Source organism: Hordeum vulgare, chromosome 7H (assembly GCF_904849725.1).
Source record: "Hordeum vulgare subsp. vulgare chromosome 7H, MorexV3_pseudomolecules_assembly, whole genome shotgun sequence".
NCBI classification, from domain to species: domain Eukaryota; kingdom Viridiplantae; phylum Streptophyta; class Magnoliopsida; order Poales; family Poaceae; genus Hordeum; species Hordeum vulgare.
Window position 1 is genome coordinate 165,456,923 of NC_058524.1, and position 19,889 is coordinate 165,476,811.

Consider the following 19,889-nt stretch of genomic DNA (forward strand, 5'->3'; position numbering starts at 1 on the left):
TGAGTAGTTACTTTTGTTCCAGAGGACATGGGATAAGTCATGCTAATAATAGTCATGTGAATTTGGTATTCGTTCGGTATTTTGATATGTTCTATGTTGTTTTTCCTCTAGTGGTGTTATGTGAACGTCGACTACATAACACTTCACCATTATTTGGGCCTAGAGGAAGGCATTGGGAAATAGTAAGTAGATGATGGGTTGCTAGAGTGACAAAAGCTTAAACCCTAGTTTATGCGTTGCTTCGTAAGGGGCTGATTTGGATCCACTAGTTTAATGTTATGGTTAGACTTTGTTTTAATTCTTCTTTTGTAGTTGCGTATGCTTGTGAGAGGGGTTAATCATAAGTGGGATTCTTGTCCAAGTAAGGGCAGTACCCAAGCGCCGGTCCACCCACATATCAAACTATCAAAGTAACGAACGTGAATCGTATGAACATGATGAAACTAGCATGACAGAAATTCATGTGTGTTCTTGGGAGCGTTTTTCCTCCTATAAGACTTTGTCCAGGCTTGTCCCTTGCTACAAAGGGATTGGGCCACTTTTCTACACCGTTGCTACTTTTGTTACTTGTTTCTTTCTACGAATCATCTCACCACACAATCACTTGTTACCGACAATTTCAGTGCTTGCAGATTTTTCCTTGCTGAAAACCAGTTGTCAGATCCTTCTGCTCCTCGTTGGGTTCGACACTCTTACTTATCAAAAGGACTTCGATGGATACCCTATACTTGTGGGTCATCAATAATCTTTTCTGGCACCGTTGCCGGGGAGTGAAGCGCCTTTGGTAAGTGGAACTTGGTAAGGAAACATTCATTTAGTGTGCTGAAATTTATTTTCACTCGTCACTATGGATACTAATCCTTTGAGGGGCTTGTTCGGGGTATCTTCACCTCGAACGGAAGCACAAAGAGTTGCTCCCACCTACTGAAAATATTTTCTTTGAATTTCCTTCGGGTATGCTTGAGAAACTGCTCGCTAATCATTTTACACGAGATGGAACATCACATCCAGACTTGCATCTGATCTATGTAGATGAGGTTTGTGGTTTATTTAAGCTTGCAGGTGTGCCCGAGGTTGAGGTCAATAAGAAGGTCTTTCCTTTATCTTTGAAGGACAAGGCGTTCACATGGTATAGGCTATGTGATGATACTGGATCATGGGACTACAATCGGTTGAAATTGGAATTTCATCAAAAGTTTTATCCTATGCATTTAGTACATCGTGATCGAAACTATATTTACAATTTTTGGCCTCGTGACAGAGAAAGCATCGCTCAAGCTTGGGGGAGGCTTAAATCAATGCTATATTCATGCCCCAGTCATGAGCTCTCGAGAGAAATTATCATTCAGAACTTCTATGCTCGGCTTTCTCATGATGATCGCACCATGCTTGACACTTCTTGTACCGGTTCTTTTATGAAGAGAGATATTGACTTCAAATGGAATTTATTGGAGAGAATTAAACGCAACTCTGAAGATTGGGAGCTTGAACAAGGTAAGGAGTCAGGTATGAATTTCACTTTTGATTGCGTTAAATCCTTTGTTGAGACAAATACTTTTTGTGACTTTAGCGCTAAGTATGGACTTGACTCTGAGATAGTAGCTTCATTGTGTGAATCTTTTGCTGCTCATATTGATCTCCCCAAAGAGAAGTGGTTTAAATTTCATCCTCCTTTAGAAGTCAACGTAGTTAAACCCACTCCAGTTGAAGAGAGAGTCGTTGCCTATAATGATCCTGTGGTACCCAGTGCTTACATTGAGAAACCACCTTTCCCTGTTAGGATAAAGGATCATTCTAAAGCTTCAACTGTGATACGTAGAGTCTATATTAGAACACCTAAACCCCCTGAGCAAATTATAGTTGAACCTAGCATTGCTATTATCAAAGATCTTCTGTCTGAAGAAGTTGAGGGACATAATATTCACTTTTGTGAAGATGCTGCTAGAATTGCTAAACCTCACGCTACAGACAAACATAGGCCTGTTGTTGGCATGCCTATGGTTTCTGTTAAGATAGGAGATCATTGTTATCATGGTTTATGTGACTTGGGTGCTAGTGTTAGTGCAATACCTCAATCCTTATATGATGAAGTCCAAGATGAGGTTGCACCTGTTGAGATAGAACCTATAGATGTCACTATTCTGCTTGCCAATAGAGATACTATCTGCCTTGTGGGAATTGTTAGGGATGTTGAAGTCTTGTGTGGTAAAACGAAGTGTCCTACTGATTTCCTCGTTCTTGCTACCGCAAAAAACAGCTTTTGTCCCATCATATTTGGTAGACCTTTTCTCAATACCGTCAATGCTCATATTGATTGTGAGAAGCAAACTGTCACCGTTGGCTTTGAAGGAGTGTCACATGAGTTCAATTTCTCTAAGTTTGGTAGACAACCTCATGAAAAGGAGTTGCCTAATAGGGATGAAACTATTGCCTTAGCCTCTATTGTCGTGCCTCCTACTAATCCCTTAGAGCAATACTTGCTTGAGCATGAAAATGATATGCATATGGATGAAAGAGATGAAATAGATAAAGTTGTCTTAGAACAATATCCTATCCTTAAGAATAACTTACATGTTGTACTGCTTGGGGATCCACCCCCACCAAAGGGTGATCCTGTGTTCGAGCTTAAACAGTTGCATGATACTCTTAAGTATGCCTATCTTGATGAAAAGGCGATATATCATGTTATTATTAGTGCTAGCCTCTCAGAACATGAAGAAAAGAAGTTACTAAAAACTCTCAGGAAGCACCGTGCTGCTATTGGATATACTCTTGATGATCTTAATGGCATTAGTCCTACCCTATGCGAGCACAAGATTAAAACTGATCCTGAATTTAAACCAGTTGCTGATCATCAAAGGAGATTGAATCCTAAGATGAAAGAAGTAGTAAGAAAAGAAATACTAAAGCTCCTGGAAGCGGGTATTATCTATCCTGTTGCTCATAGCGATTGGGTGAGTCTGGTGCATTGCGTTCCTAAGAAAGGAGGCATTACTGTTGTCCCTAATGATAAGGATGAGTTGATCCCATAGAGGATTATTACTGGCTATAGGATGGTGATTGATTTTAGGAAATTGAATAAAGCCACCAGGAAAGATCATTACCCTGTGCCTTTTATCGACCAAATGCTAGAAAGGTTGTCCAAACACACACACTTCTGCTTTCTAGACGGTTATTCTGGTTTCTCCCAAATACCAGTTGCACAATCAGATCAGGAAAAAACCACTTTCACCTGCCCTTTCGGTACCTTTGCCTATAGACGTATGCCTTTTGGCTTATGTAATGCACCTGCCACCTTTCAAAGATGTGTGTTGGCTATATTCTGTGACTTTTGTGAAAAGATTGTTGAGGTTTTAATGGATGACTTCTCCATTTACGGGTCTTCCTTTGATGATTGCCTCAGCAACCTTGATCGAGTCTTACAGAGATGTAAATACACCAACCTTGTCTTGAATTGGGAGAAGTGCCACTTTATGGTTAATGAAGGCATCGTCTTAGGACATAAAATTTATGAAATATGTATTGAAGTCGATAAGGCTAAGGTTGATGCAATCGAGAAAATGCCGTACCCCACAGATATCACAAGAATAAGAAGTTTCATTGGTCATGTTGGTTTCTATAGAAGGTTCATCAAAGACTTCTCTAAGATTTCTAGGCCTCTTACCAACCTCTTGCAAAAGGATATTCCTTTTGTCTTCGACGAGGATTGTGAGGAAGCCTTCGAAATACTTAAGAGGGCTTTGATAACCGCACCTATTGTTCCACCACCAAACTGGAACTTACCTTTGGAGATCATGTGTGACGCTAGCGATTATGATGTTGGTGATGTTCTAGGGCAAAGAGTCGATAAGAAGTTGAATGTTATTCACTACGCTAGTAAAACTCTAGACAGTGCCCAAAGAAACTATGCCACTACGAAGAAGGAATTTTTAGCAGTCGTGTTTGCATGTGAAAAGTTCAGGTCTTACATAGTTGATTCCAAAGTCACTATTCACATTGATCATGCTGCTATTAAGTATATCATGGAGAAGAAGGACGCTAAACCTAGACTTATCAGATGGGTTCTCTTGCTAAAAGAATTTGATTTGCACGTTGTCGACAGGAAGGGTGCTGATAACCCAGTAGCAGATAACTTGTCTAGGTTGGAGAACGTTCTTGATGACCCACAACCTATTGATGATAGCTTTCCCGATGAGCAATTGAATGTCATCAATGCTTCACGTAGTGCACCGTGGTATGCTGATTATGCAAATTATATCGTTGCCAAATATATACCACCTAGTTTCATGTACCAGCAAAAGAAGAAATTCTTCTTTGACTTGAGACACTACTTTTGGGATGATCCTCACCTTTATAAGGAAGGAGTAGGTGGCGTTAGTAGACGTTGTGTACCTGAACATGAACAAGGACAGATCCTACAGAAGTGTCACTCCAAGGCCTACGTAGGACACCATGCGGGAGATAGAACTGCACACAAGGTATTGCAATCAGGTTTATATTGGCCCACTCTCTTCAAGGATGTCAAAGAATAGGTAATATTAGGAAACGTCAGGAAATGCCTATGAACTATTCACTTGTCATTGAACCATTTGATGTCTGGGGCTTTGATTATATGGGACCTTTTCCAAAATCCAATGAGTATACTCACATCTTAGTTGTTGTTGATTACGTCACTAAGTGGGTAGAAACTATCCCCACTAGTAGTGCTGATCACAACACCTCTATCAAGATGCTGAAAGAAGTTATCTTCCCTAGATTTGGAGTCCCTAGATATCTAATGACCGACGGTGGTTCACACTTCATTCATGGTGCTTTCCACAAAACGCTTGCTAAGTACGATGTCAACCATAGAATTGTGTCTCCCTATCACCCTCAGTCCAATGGTCAAGTAGAGCTAAGTAATAGAGAGATTAAACTGATTCTGCAAAAGACTGTCAACAGGTCTAGAAAGAATTGGTCTAAGAAGCTCGATGATGCACTGTCTGTGGGCTTATAGAACTGCCTATAAGAATCCCATGGGCATGTCTCCGTACAAAATGGTGTATGGGAAAGCATGTCACTTACCTCTTGAGCTAGAGCATAAAGCTTATTGGGCAAGCAAAGAGCTCAACTTTGATTTCAAACTTGCCGGTGAGAAGAGGTTATTTGATATTAGCTCGCTTGATGAGTGGAGAACTCAGGCATATGAGAATGCCAAGCTTTTCAAAGAGAAGGTTAAGAGGTGGCATGATAAGAGGATACAAAAGCGTGAGTTCAATGCAGGTGACTATGTCTTGCTATATAACTCTCGTTTAAGATTCTTTGCAGGCAAGCTTCTCTCTAAATGGGAAGGTCCCTATGTTGTTCAGGAAGTATATCGTTTAGGTGCTATCAAGATCAACAACACGGAAGGTAATTGTCCGAGAGTGGTAAATGGGCAAAGAATCAAGCATTATATCTCAGGTACTCCCATAAATGTTGAAAGCAATATCATCAATACCATAACAACGGAAGAATACCTAAGGGACATTTATGAGCCTGTTTGAGACTCCGAAAACGAAGAGGTATGAGATTCGGTAAGAAAACAGAGTCCAAAATGTTCCCCATAGGAAATTTTGTCTGTTTTGGAATATTTGAAAGAATACAAAAATTGGAAGTAGTCTGGAAAGTGCGCGAGGAGGCGACAAGCCTGCACGGTGCGGGCCCACCCCCTGGCCGCATCGTGAGGGCTTGTGGCCACCTCGTGCGCCTCCCGGACTCCGTTTTCGTGCACGGGACTCCTTTTGGTCTAAAAAATCATTATATATACTTTCGTTTGGTCTGACCCCGTATCACGCAGATTTCCTCTGTTTTTCATTTCGAGCCTGTTTTCTGCCGCAGATCTAGGTCAAGATGTCTTCTCACGATTCAGAGGGGGAGAGCTATGTGGCTAATTACCTTGCTAACCCCAAGGTCTATGGGGACTTGGAACCATATGGCTGGACCACTGATGAGGAAGAGGACTATGATCCCAAGGGGAAGGAACAAACGAGTTCCGATGAAGAGGAGGCTCCTCTACCTCAACCTGGACGCACTCATGTGGAGTTCAAGAAGTCGAGCCTCCCTGACTCAAGGAAGAAGCCTAAGAACTTGTTTATTCCTTCTCGTTTCTTTCAGGAGAGTAAGCAGGAACTTTGTCAAAGGGTGTTGAAGCTTGAGGAGGAAAATGATGATCTGAGAGAGCAGAATTTTATGCTCAAGTGGAAATTAAACAAACTCAAGACCTCTTCAACAACTCTACCACCATCACCACCAAAGGAAGACAACTGAGCATTGGTATGGGCAATCCCCTTGGCTTGTGCCAAGCTTGGGGGAGTTGCCCCGGTATCGTATCACCATCACATCTTTTGCCTTTACCTTTGTTTTAAGTTTTCCTTTTCAGTTTTCTCTTTTTCTAGTTGAGTAAAGTCTTAGTGTTTTAGTCTTGAGTTTTGCTTTGTGTCACCCCCGATGTATTCTTTCTCGTGAGCCATATAATAACGAGTGTCTTAGTTGAAGGGCTTTGCCTCTTGCCATGATCAAAAGAGTGAGAATAGAACAAAAGCATGAAAGATCATGTAATGATCTTATGAGAAGTGATAGCTTCACATATAAAAGGGATGATGATTGAGACTTGTTGAGGGTAGACAAACGTAGACCTTGGTCATTGTTGCAATTAATAGGAAGCGATAAGTAAGGAGAGGTTCACCTATAAATATATCATCTCTGACACCATCTATGATTGTGAACACTCACTAAATTATTGCATGCCTAGAAGTAGATGTTGGACAAGGAAGACAATGTAATGAATTGTGTTTTCTTAGCTCTGAACAATGTTATATGATTAGAGATCCCTTAGCATGTGACGATTGCTTCCACCTCATATTAGCCAAAACTCCCGCACAAAGTAGATATACTACTTGTGCATCCATAAACCTTCAAACCAGTTTTGCCATGAGAGTCCACCATACCTACCTATGGATTGAATAAGATCCTTCAAGTAAGTTGTCATCGATGCAAGCAATAAAAATTGCTCTCTAATATGTATGATCTATTAGTGTGTGGAAAATAAGCTTTATACGGACATGTGATGAGGAAGACATAAAAGCGACAGACTGCATAATAAAGTTCTTTATCACAGGGGGCAATATGAAGTGACGTTCATCTGCACTAAGAGGACACACATTCAAACCTCAAAAGCGCATGACAACCTCTACTTCCCTCTGCGAAGGGCATATCTTGTACCTTTACTTTTTACCCTTGAAAGAGTCATGGTGATCTTCACCAATTCCCTTTTTTGCCTTTGTCTTGGCTACCGTCATATGCTTGGGAAAGATCTATATTCATATGTCAACTTGGAGGTAGGCATTCATGAATTATTATTGTTGACATTACCCTTGAGGTACGCAGTTGGGAGGCAAATATAAGCCCCTATCTTTCTTTGTGTTCAGCTGAAACTTTGATCTCATGAGTACCACGTGAGTTGTAGCAATTGTAGAGAACGAAAGAATGGTTGAGTATGTGGATTTGCTTTACAAGCTCTTACTTGACTCTTTCTGATGTTGTGATAAATTGCAATTGCTTCAATGACTAAAGGCTACCGGTTGTTACTTCTCGGTAAGGTTCTTGATCCATGCTTTACTTTGTGAAGGAATTATCACTTTAGCATGAGAGATTATATGTTGGTATTGTTGTTCTGATCATGATCATGATGCATGCATGTTCGTATCTTGTTTTTTTGAAACCTCTCTCCCTAAACATGTGGACATATTTATTGAGCTCGGCTTTCGCTTAAGGACAAGCGAGGTCTAAGCTTGGGGGAGTTGATACGTCCATTTTGCATCATGTTTTCACGTTGATATTTGTCGCTTCCTTGGCTGTTATTTCACTTCACTGTACTATTCTCATGCCTTTCCTCTCTTATTTTGCAAGGTTTACATGAAGAGGGAGAATACCGGCAACTGGAATTCTGGCCTGAAAGTGGAGCAAAGTTTAGATACCTATTCTGCGCAACTCCAAACGCCGTGAAAATCAACGGAGATTTTTTTCCCAATATATAAGAAATACTAGGCCGAAGAAGTACCGGAGGAGGGCCAGGGGGTGGCCACAAGCCTGCACGGCGCGGCCACCCCCCAGGCCGCGCCATGGGGGCTTGTGGGCACCCTGTTGGCCCACTTGCCCCCCTCTTTTGCTATATGGAGGGTTTCGTCCAGAAAAAATCTGAAGGGAGCTTTTCGTGGTTTCGCTGCCGCCACGTGGCGGAACTTGAGCAGAACCAGTCTAGAGCTCCGACAGGACGATCCTGCCAGGGAAACTTCCCTCCCGGAGGGGGAAATCGTCGCCATCATCATCACCAACACTCCTCTCATCGGAGGGGACTCATCTACATCAACATCTTCATCAGCACCATCTCATCTCCAAACCCTATTTCATCTCTTGTAACCAATCTTCGTCTCGCGACTCCGATTGGTACTTGTAAGGTTGCTAGTAGTGTTGATTACTCTTTGTAGTTGATGCTAGTTGGATTATTTGGTGGAAGAGTTTATGTTCAGATCCTTGATGCTACTCATTACACCTCTGATCATGATTATGATTATGCTTTGTGAGTAGTTACTTTTGTGCCTGAGGACATGGGATAAGTCATGCTAATAATAGTCATGTGAATTTGGTATTCATTCGGTATTTTGATATCTTGTATGTTGTTTTTCCTCTAGTGGTGTTATGTGAACGTTGACTACGTAACACTTCACCATTATTTGGGCCTAGAGGAAGGCATTGGGAAGTAGTAAGTAGATGATGGGTTGCTAGAGTGACAGAAGCTTAAACCCTAGTTTATGCGTTGCTTCGTAAGGGGCTGATTTGGATCCACTAGTTTAATGCTATGGTTAGACTTTGTCTTCATTCTTCTTTCGTAGTTGCGGATGCTTGCGAGAGGGGTTAATCATAAGTGGGATGCTTGTCCAAGTAAGGGCAGTACCCAAGCACCGGTCCACCCACATATCAAACTATCAAAGTAACGAACGTGAATCGTATGAACATGATGAAACTAGCATGACAGAAACTCCCGTGTGTCCTCGGGAGCGTTTTTCCTCCTATAAGACTTTGTCCAGGCTTGTACCTTGCTACAAAAGGGATTGGGCCACTTTGCTGCACCGTTGCTACTTTTGTTACTTGTTGCTTGCTATGAATCATCTCACCACACAATCACTTGTTACCGACAATTTCAGTGCTTGCAGATTTTTCCTTGCTGAAAACTAGTTGTCAGATCCTTCTGCTCCTCATTGGGTTCGACACTCTTACTTATCGAAAGGACCACGATTGATCCCCTATACTTTTGGTTCATCAGTGTGCCCCCCACACCCAGCCCATGCGCACCAAAGAGGGAGGGAGGGGAAACCCTAGGCGCTGGTGTGCCTAAGGCCCACCTAGGGGTGCACCCCCCCCCCCCCGTGTCCCTGCCCTAGCCGTCGCCCCCCTCTCCCATCTGGGCTGCCGCGCCACCTAGGGTGGGAAACCTAGGGGTGGTGCACCCCCCCTCCCCTCCTCCTCCTATATATAGAGAGGGTTTTGGGGCTGTTTTACACAGAGTTTTCCATCTCCCTCGGCGCAGCCCTGCTTCCCTCCTTCCTCCTCTCCCACGGTGCTTGGCGAAGCCCTGCCGGGAGACCTCGTCTCTCCATCGACACCACGCCGTCGTGTTGCCGGAGATATTCCCCAACCTCTCCCTCCTCCTTGATGGATCAAGGTGCGGGAGACGTCACCGGGTTGCACGTGTGTTGAACGCGGAGGTGCCGTAGTTCGGCACTAGATCGGAATCACGCCGCGATCTGAATCGCCGCAAGTACGACTCCACCAACCACGTTCTTGCAACGCTTCCGCTTAGAGATCTTCAAAGGTATGAAGATGCACTCACCCCTCTCTCGTTGCTGGTCTCTCCATAGAAAGATCTGAATATGGCGTAGGGAAATTTTGATTTTATGCTACGTTACCCAAAAGTGGCATCCGAGCCAGGTTTTCTATGCGTAGATTCTATGCATGAGTAGAACACAAAAGGTTGTGGGCGATGATTTGTCAATTTCTTGCAGCTACTAGTCTTATTCTTTTCCGGCGTTATTGTGGGATGAAGCGGCCCGGACCGACCTTACACGTACGCTTACGTGAGACAGGTTCCACCAACAGACATGCACACCGTGCATAAAGGTGGCTAGCGGGTGTCTGTCTCTCCCACTCTAGTCGGATTGGATTTGATGAAAAGGGTCCTTGTGAAGGGTAAATAGCTTTGGCATATCATCGTTGTGGCTGTCACATAGGTAAGAAGGCGTTCTTGCTACAAACGCAAATCAGCCACGTAAAACATGCAACAACAATTAGAGGACGTCTAACTTGTTTTTGCAGGGTTTGACATGTGATGTGATATGGCCAAAGTTGTGATGTTGCATGTGTGATGTATGAGATGATCATGCCATTGTAATAGGATTCACGACTTGCATGTCGATGAGCAAGACAACCGGCAGGAGCCATAGGAGTTGTCTAAATTTATTGTATGAGATGCAACGCCATGTGTTTACTACTTTTACTTCATTGCTAACCGTTAGCTATAGTAGTAGTGGTAGTAGTAGTTGGCGTGATGACTTCACGGAGACACGATGATGGTGATCATTATGATCGAGATCATGGTGTCACACCGGTGACAATGATGATCATTCGATGCCTGAAGATGGAGATCGAAAGAGCAAAGATGATAATGGCCATATCATGTCACTATATGATTGCATGTAATGTTTGTCATGTTTTTCATCTTATTGCTTAGAACGACGGTAGCATAATAAGATGATCCCTCTTAAAAAAAATCGAGAATGTATTCCCCTAAGTGTGCACCGTTGCGAAGGATCGTTGTCTCAAAGCACCACGTGATGATCGGGTGTGATACAACGGGTGTAAGCCAGATTTACACATGCCAAACACTTAGGTTGACTCGACGAGCTTAACATGTACAGACATGACCTCGAATACAAGAGACCGAAAGGTCGAACATGAGTCGTATGGTTGAATACGATCAGTATGAAGTTGCTCACCATGACGACTAGTCCATCTCACGTGATGATCGGACACGGGTTAGTCAACATGGATCATGTATCACTTAGATGACTAGAGGGGTGTCGATTTAAGTGGGAGTTCAAACTTAATTTGATTAAATGAACTTAATTGTCATGAACTTAGTCTAAAAGTTGTCTTTATAAATATTGTAGATGGCCAACGTCAACCTCAGTTTCAACGTCATTCCTAGAGAAAAACAAGCTGAAAGATGATGGTAGCAACTATGCGGACTGGGTCCGCAACTTGAAGCTCATCCTTGAAGCAGCTAAAAAGGCTTATGTCCTTGATGCGCCGCTAGGTGACCCTCCTGCTCCTGCAGCAGCCCAGGACATTCTGAACGTCTGGCAAATGCGGAGTGATGACTACTCTCTCGTTAGGTGTGGCATGTTATACAGTTTGGAAACGGGGCCCCAAAGGCGTTTTGAGCAACACGGTGCATATGAGATGTTCCAAGAGCTGAAACTAGTTTTTCAAGCTCATGCCCGTGTCGTGAGATATGAAGTCTCTGACAAGTTCTTTAGCTGTAAGATGGAGGAGAACAGTTCTGTCAGTGTGCACATACTCAAAATGTCTGGGTTACACGGTCGTCTGACTTCACTTGGAGTCGAACTTACGGATGATGCTATAATTGACAGAATCCTCCAGTCTCTCCCACCAAGCTACAAAGGTTTTGTGCTGAACTACAACATGCAAGGGATGGAAAATACCATTCCCGAGTTGTACTCGATGCTCAAGTCTGCAGAAGTAGAAATCAAGAAAGAGCATCAAGTGTTGATGGTCAATAATACCACGAGTTTCAAGAAGGGCAAGGGCAAGAAGAACTTCAAGAAAGACGTCAAAGCCGTTGCCGCGCCCGGTAAGCCAGATACCGGGAAGAAGAAAAAGAATGGACCCAAGCCTGAGACTGAGTGCTTCTATTGCAAGGGGAAAGGTCACTCGAAACGGAACTGCCCCAAGTACTTAGCAGACAAGAAGTCCGACAACGTTAAAGGTATATGTGATATACATGTTATTGATGTGTACCTTACCAGCGCTCGTAGTAGCTCCTGGGTATTTGATACCGGTGTTATTGCTCACATTTGCAACTCAAGGCAGGAACTGCGGAATAAGCGGAGACTCGCCAAGGACGAGGGACGATGCGCGTCGAGAATGGCTCCAAGGTCGATGTGATCGCCGTTGGCACGCTGCCTCTACATCTACCGTCAGGATTAGTTTTAAACCTTAATAATTGTTATTTAGTACCAGCTTTGAGCATGAATATTGTATCAGGGTCTTGCTTAATGCGAGACGGCTACTCATTTAAGTCAGAGAATAATGGTTGTTCTATTTATATGAGTGATATGTTTTATGGTCATGCTCCGCTAGTGAATGGTTTATTCTTGATGGATCTCGATCGTGATGTTACACATATTCATAGTGTGAGTACCAAAAGATGTAAAGTTGATAATGATAGTCAAACATACTTGTGGCACTGCCGCCTTGGTCATATCGGTGTTAAGCGCATGAAGAAGCTCCATACCGATGGACTATTAGAGTCTCTTGACTCTGAATCATTTGACACATGCGAACCGTGCCTCATGGGCAAGATGACTAGGACTCCATTCTCAGGAATAATGGAGAGAGCGACCGACTTATTGGAAATAATACATACTTATGTGTGTGGTCCAATGAACGTTGAAGCTCGCGGTGGCTACCGTTATGTTCTCACTCTCACCGATGATTTGAGTAGGTATGGGTATATCTACTTGATGAAGCACAAATGTGAGACGTTTGAAAAGTTCAAGGAATTTCAGAGTGAGGTTGAGAATCAACGTGACAGGAAAATGAAGTGTCTACGATCTGATCGTGGAGGAGAATATTTGAGTCACGAGTTTGGCACACACCTAAGGAAGTGCAGAATCGTTTCACAACTGATGCCGCCTAGCACACTGCAACGCAACGGAGTGTGTGAACGTCGTAATCGCACCTTATTAGATATGGTACGATCTATGATGTCTCTTACTGACTTACCGCTATCATTTTGGGGGTACACATTAGAAACTGCAGCATTCACTTTAAATAGGGCACCGTCTAAACCCGTTGAGACGACACCGTATGAACTATGGTTTGGCAAGAAACCTAAGTTGTCGTTTCTTAAGGTTTGGGGCTGCGATGCTTATGTGAAGAAACTTCAACCAGAGAAGCTCGAACCCAAAGCGGAGAAATGTGTATTAATAGGATACCCTAAGGAAACTATTGGGTATACCTTCTATCTTAGATCCGAAGGTAAAACCTTTGTTGCCAAGAACGGATCCTTTCTAGAGGAAGAGTTTCTCTCGAAAGAAGTAAGTGGGAGGAAAGTAGAACTTGATGAGGTAATTACACCCCCTCTCGAACCGGAGAGTAGCGCAGCATGGGAAATTGTTCCTGTGGCCTACGCCAATCGAAGAGGAAGTTAATAATGATGATCATGAAGCTTCAGATCAAGTTGCTACTGAACCGCGAAGGTCCACAAGGGTACGCTCCGCACCAGAGTGGTACGACAACCCTGTGATGGAAATCATGTTGTTAGACAACGGTGAACCTTCGAACTATGAAGAAGCAATGGCGGGCCCGGATTCCAACAAATGGCTTGAGGCTATGAAATCCGAGATAGGATCCATGTATAAGAACAAAGTATGGACTTTGGTGGACTTGCCCGATGATCGGCGAGCCATAGAGAATAAATGGATCTTCAAGAACAAAACTGATGCAAACGGTAATGTGACCGTTTATAAAGCTCGACTTGTCGCAAAGGGTTTTCAAAAAATTCAAGGAGTTGACTACGAAGAGACTTTCTCTCCCGTAGCGAAGCTGAAGTCAGTCCGAATCATGTTAGCAATTGCCGCTTCTCATGATTATGAAATTTGGCAAATGGACGTCAAAATAGCGTTCCTTAACGGGAATCTTAAGGAAGAGTTGTATATGATGCAACCAGAAGGTTTTGTCGACCCTAAGGGTGCTAACAAAGTGTGCATGCTCCAGCGCTCCATCTATGGGCTGGTGCAAGCATCACGGAGTTGGAACATTCGCTTTAATGAGGTGATTAAAGCGTTGGGGTTCATACAGGTTTATGGAGAAGCATGTCTGTACAAGAAAGTGAGTGGGAGCTCTGTAGCTTTCCTCATACTATATGTGGATGACATATTATTGATGGGGAATAATATAGAGATGTTGGAGAGCATAAAGGCCTATTTGAACAAGGGTTTTTCGATGAAGGACCTTGGAGAAGCTGCATACATATTAGGCATCAAGATCTATAGAGATAGATCGAGATGCCTCATAGGTCTTTCGCAAAGTACATACCTTGACAAGATATTGAAGAAGTTCAATATGGAAAACTCAAAGAAGGGGTTCTTGCCAATTTTGCAAGGTATGAGATTGAGTAAGACTCAGTCACCGACCACGGCAGCAGATAGAGAGAAGATGAGTACTGTCCCCTACGCTTCAGCCGTAGGCTCTCTAATGTATGCCATGCTGTATACCAGACCTGATATAAACCTTGCCATAAGTTTGGTAGGGAGGTACCAAACTGATCCTGGTATCGAACACTGGACAACGGTCAAGAATATCCTTAAGTACCTGAAGAGGACTAGGAGATGTTTCTCGTTTATGGAGGTGGCAAAGAGCTCGTCGTAAAGGGTTACGTCGATGCTAGCTTCAACACAGATCCGGATGACTCTAAGTCACAGACCAGATACGTGTATGTTCTGAATGGTGGGGCAGTGAGATGGTGCAGCAGCAAGCAAGAAGTCGTGGCAGCATCTACATGTGAAGCAAAGTACATAGCTGCTTCAGAAGCGGCTCATGAAGGAATTTGGATGAAGGAGCTCATCACCGACCTTGGAGTGGTTCCAAGCGCGTCGGGTCCAATGACACTCTTCTGTGATAACACTGGGGCCATTGCCATAGCCAAGGAGCCCAGGTTTCATCTGAAGACCAAGCACCTCAAACGCCGCTACAACTCCATCCAGGACCATGTCCAGAGTGGAGTAATAGATATTTGTAAAGTACACACGGATCTGAATGTTGCAGACCCATTGACTAAACCTCTTCCTCGAGAAAAACATGATCAACACCATAATGTTATGGGTGTTCGATACATCACAATGTAACTAGATTATTGACTCTAGTGCAACTGGGAGACTGTTGGAAATATACCCTAGAGGCAATAATAAAATGGTTATTATCATATTTCCTTGTTCATGATAATCGTCTATTGTTCATGCTATAATTGTATTAATAGGAAACAAAAGTACATGTGTGAATAAATAGATCACAATGTGTCCCTAGAAAGCCTCTAGTTGGCTAGCTCGTTGATCAATAGATGATCATGGTTTCCTGATCATGGGCATTAGATGTCATTGATAACGGGATCACATCATTGGGAGAATGATGTGATGGACAAGACCCAATCCTAAGCATAGCACTAGATCGTATTGTTTGTATGCTAAAGCTTTTCTAATGTCAAGTGTCTTTTCCTTAGACCATGAGATTGTGCAACTCCCGGATACCGTAGGAGTGCTTTGGGTGTATCAAACGTCACAACGTAACTGGGTGACTATAAAGGTGCACTACGGGTACCTCCGAAAGTGTCTGTTGGGTTGGTACGAATCGAGATCGGGATTTGTCACTCGTGTGACGGAGAGGTATCTCTGGGCCCACTCGGTAGAACATCATCATGAGGTCAATGCGACTAAGGAGTTAGTCACAGGATGACGTGCTACGGAACGAGTAAAGAGACTTACCGGTAACGAGATTGAACAAGGTATAGGTATATCGACGGTCGAATCTCGGGCAAGTTCTGTACCGACAGACAAAGGGAATTGTATACGAGATTAATTGAATCCTTGACATCGTGGTTCATCCGATGAGATCATCATGGAACATGTGGGAGCCACCATGGGTATCTAGATCCCGCTGATGGTTATTGGCCGGAGAGTGTCTCGGTCATGTCTGCATGATTCCTGAACCCGTAGGGTCTACACACTTAAGGTTCGATGACGCTAGGGTTATAGGGAATTGTTATACGAGGTTACCGAAGGTTGTTCGGAGTACCGGATGAGATCCCGGACGTCACGAGGAGCTCCGGAATGGTCCGGAGGTAAAGAATGATATATAGGATGGATGGGTTTGGACGCCGGAAATGTTTCGGGCACCACCGACAAAGTGTCGGGACCACCGGAAGGGTTCCAGAGGCCCACCGGGAGGGGCCACAAGCCCCGGAGGGCTACGTGGGCCAAGTGCGGGAGGGAACCAGCCCCTAGGTGGCCTGGTGTGCCCCCCACACCCAGCCCATGCGCACCAAAGAGGGAGGGAGGGAAACCCTAGGCGCTGGTGGGCCTAATGCCCACCTAGGGGTGCACCCCCCTCTCCCTGTCGTGGCCGCCGCCCCCCTCTCCCATCTGGGCTACCGCACCACCTAGGGTGGGAACCCTAGGGGTGGCACACCCCCTCCCCTCCTCCTATATATAGACAGGGTTTTGGGGCTGTTTTACACACAATTCTCCATCTCCCTCGGCGCAGCCCTGCTTCCATCCTTCCTCCTCTCCCACGGTGCTTGGCGAAGCCCTGCGGGGAGACCTGGTCTCTCCATCGACACCACGTCGTCGTGCTGCCGGAGATCTTCCCCAACCTCTCCCTCCTCCTTGCTGGATCAAGGTGTGGGAGACGTCACCGGGTTGCACGTGTGTTGAACGCGGAGGTGTCGTGGTTCGGCACTAGATCGGAATCACACCGCAATCTGAATCGCCGCGAGCACGACTCCATCAACCGCGTTCTTGCAACACTTCCGCTTAGCGATCTTCAAAGGTATGAAGATGCACTCACCCCTCTCTCGTTGCTGGTCTCTCCATAGGAAGATCTGAATATGGCGTAGGAAAATTTTGATTTTATGCTACGTTACCCAACAATACCAAGATATATAACAAGAAACAATATGGCTATCACAAAGTAAAGTGCATAAGTAAAAGGTTGGGGTGAGAGATAACCGAGGCACGCGGAGACAATGATGTATCCAGAAGTTCACACCCTTGTGGATGCTAATCTTTGTTTGGAGCGGTGTGGGGGCACAATGCTCCCCAAGATGCCACTAAGTCCCCGTAATCTCCTCACGCCCTCTCACAATGCAATACGTCGTGATTGCACTAAGGGAACCTTGAGGGCGGTCACCGAACCCCTACAAACAAGATTGAGGCAATCTCCACAACTTAATTGGAGGCTCCCAACAACACCATGAAGCTTCACCACAACGGAAGTGGCTTCGAGGTAACCTCAAATGCTCGGAGCAATCTCCACAACCTAATTGGAGACCCCGACACTTGCCTGGAGATTTACACCACAATGATTGAGCTCCAAGGCACCACCAATCTTCTAGGACGCCAAAGCATCCACGAAGGACAATCTTTAGGGTACCAAGCACCGAAGGGTAATAAGCTTCTCAAACTTTTCACTTCCACGTATCACCGAGGACTCAAACCGATGCAACCAATGCAATGGCAAGAACACACGAAGTGATCAAGTCCCTCACACTCAAATCCCTCCACAACAACAAAAGCTATGGAGGAATATGAGAGTAAGAACAAGGAGCTCACAAAGAACTCCAAGATCAAGATCCAAGGGGTTCCCCTCACATAGAGGAGAAAGTGATTGGTGGAAATGTGGATCTAGATCTCCTCTCTCTTTTCCCTCAAGAACTAGAAAGAATCATTGGAGGGATTGAGAGTTAGCAAGCTCTAAGAAGGTAAATAATGGGGGAAGAACACGAGCTCAAGAGTTGGGGAGCAATGGGGAAGAAGACCTCCTTTTCTAGTGCTCCCCAAATCCAACCATTGTGTGCACTGGTCGTGCACAAACGGTACTACCGCTGGGCCGAGCGGTACTACCACTCCAACCCAAGCGGTACTTCTGCTAAAAAAGGGCAACATGTCATCGGAAGCCAGAGAGAAAAAACAAACGGAAGTAGGGACGAAAGGGGAGGGCGACAGTACCGCTCGAGCGGTACTATCGCTCCCCCCAAGCGGTACTTCTGCTCAAAGTGGAAAAACGCACCGATGAAGCCACAAAGAAAATATAAGTGGAAGAGAGGCCGGAAGGGGAGGGCGGCAGTACTGCCAGAGCGTTACTATCGCTCAACCCGAGCGGTACTTCCGCTTGAGAGAGAAAACCTATCGAGAACTACCATAACTTTCGCATACAAGCTCCGAATTGAGCAAACTCAAGCTTGTTGGATAGCACACGACGAGTACTACCCAAACAATGAATGGTTATATTAAGAACATGCATTTATGAAAATGCTAATGATATAGAGATGTGAAACCTCTATGAATGAAGAACCGACAAAAGCTCCAACATCAAAAACATCATAGAAAATGCACACGAACTCCGTTTTTGATGAACTCGAACTTGTCATAAATATGACCATAAGCTCTAAAACACACAAATAGAAACACCAATTAAGACCCAATAAATATGATGCAAGGATGCAAATGCTTTGAGCTCTCAATGAGCGATATGATCAAGCTACTCACTTGAGAGCCCCCCTTGAAAGTACGACAATCTGTCCTAAAATAGAAAAACCTATCAAGGGCAAACCTATACCTTGCAGATAGTCCACTTGAGCTAGATGATGACGAACTTGACTTCCTCAAGATGGACCGCCTTTCTTGATTGCGTTGGCTTGATGAAGACAAGTTGATTGCTCCCCCAAACTCACTATGGGTGAGCCACTCTTCAGCACATCTTCACAAGTCCATTGCCACCACAATGGACGACAAGCTTCAAGCATGATATCTTCATGATGCTTCACTTGAACTTGCACATCACAATCTTGATGACGATCACCACTTGATGTCATCCTTCATGGGTTGAATGAGATCTTCCTCTTGACGCAAGCCCATGGAAACACACCTAAACCCACATAGAACTCTCACGAAGAACATAGGTTAGTACACAAAAGCGTAATGGAAAATGCTCACCATACCATGGGATCACTTGATCCCTCTCGGTACATCTTGTACGTTTTGTGTGTTGATCAACTTGATTTACCCTTTGACTTAGTCTTGATCAACCTTGTTTCTTTATGACCATTCTTTGGATAATACCTTGAATACCACCTTGGTCATCATATAAACTCCTTGAAACCAACAGATGGACTTCAAGAAGTGTCTATGGACAAATCCTTCGAGTATAACTTAAGGCAACCATTAGTCCATAGGGATTGTCATCAATTACCAAAACCACATCTGGAGAAATATGCTCTAACAGTTGGATCTAACTTGATCCAACACACCACACGTCCTCCCGCGGGTCCATATGTGGTGGGGCCCATGAACCGCTAATCCCACTTCTCCTTATCTTTTTCCTTGACCAGTTCTTATTTCGTCTCCATCAAATCTTCCTTTCACGTCTCCATCGAACCAAGAACTCAGCCAGTCCCGCATCCACTTCCCTGTTTCTCTGATCCCCATTGGCGAGTGTGCCGAAACCCACACAGCCCTAGCTCCACTCCGGCTAGCTCACCGCGGCCACGGCTTCGTTTCTCCTCTCCCCACATTAAACTGCCATGGATCCCTAGAGGATCTTGGAGCCGTTTTCTTGGTTCTTTTTATCTCCTTTCTATAGCTCTGTAAGCTATAGCGGTGCCACCCAACGACGGTGCTGCAACCAGCACCAGCCAGAGCTAAAGATGACAACAACAGATGTTTCAATGGGCACCTAAGAATAGCCGGTGAGAAGAGAGTCTTCAACCACGATACACGAAAGCTGGAGCGGGTACA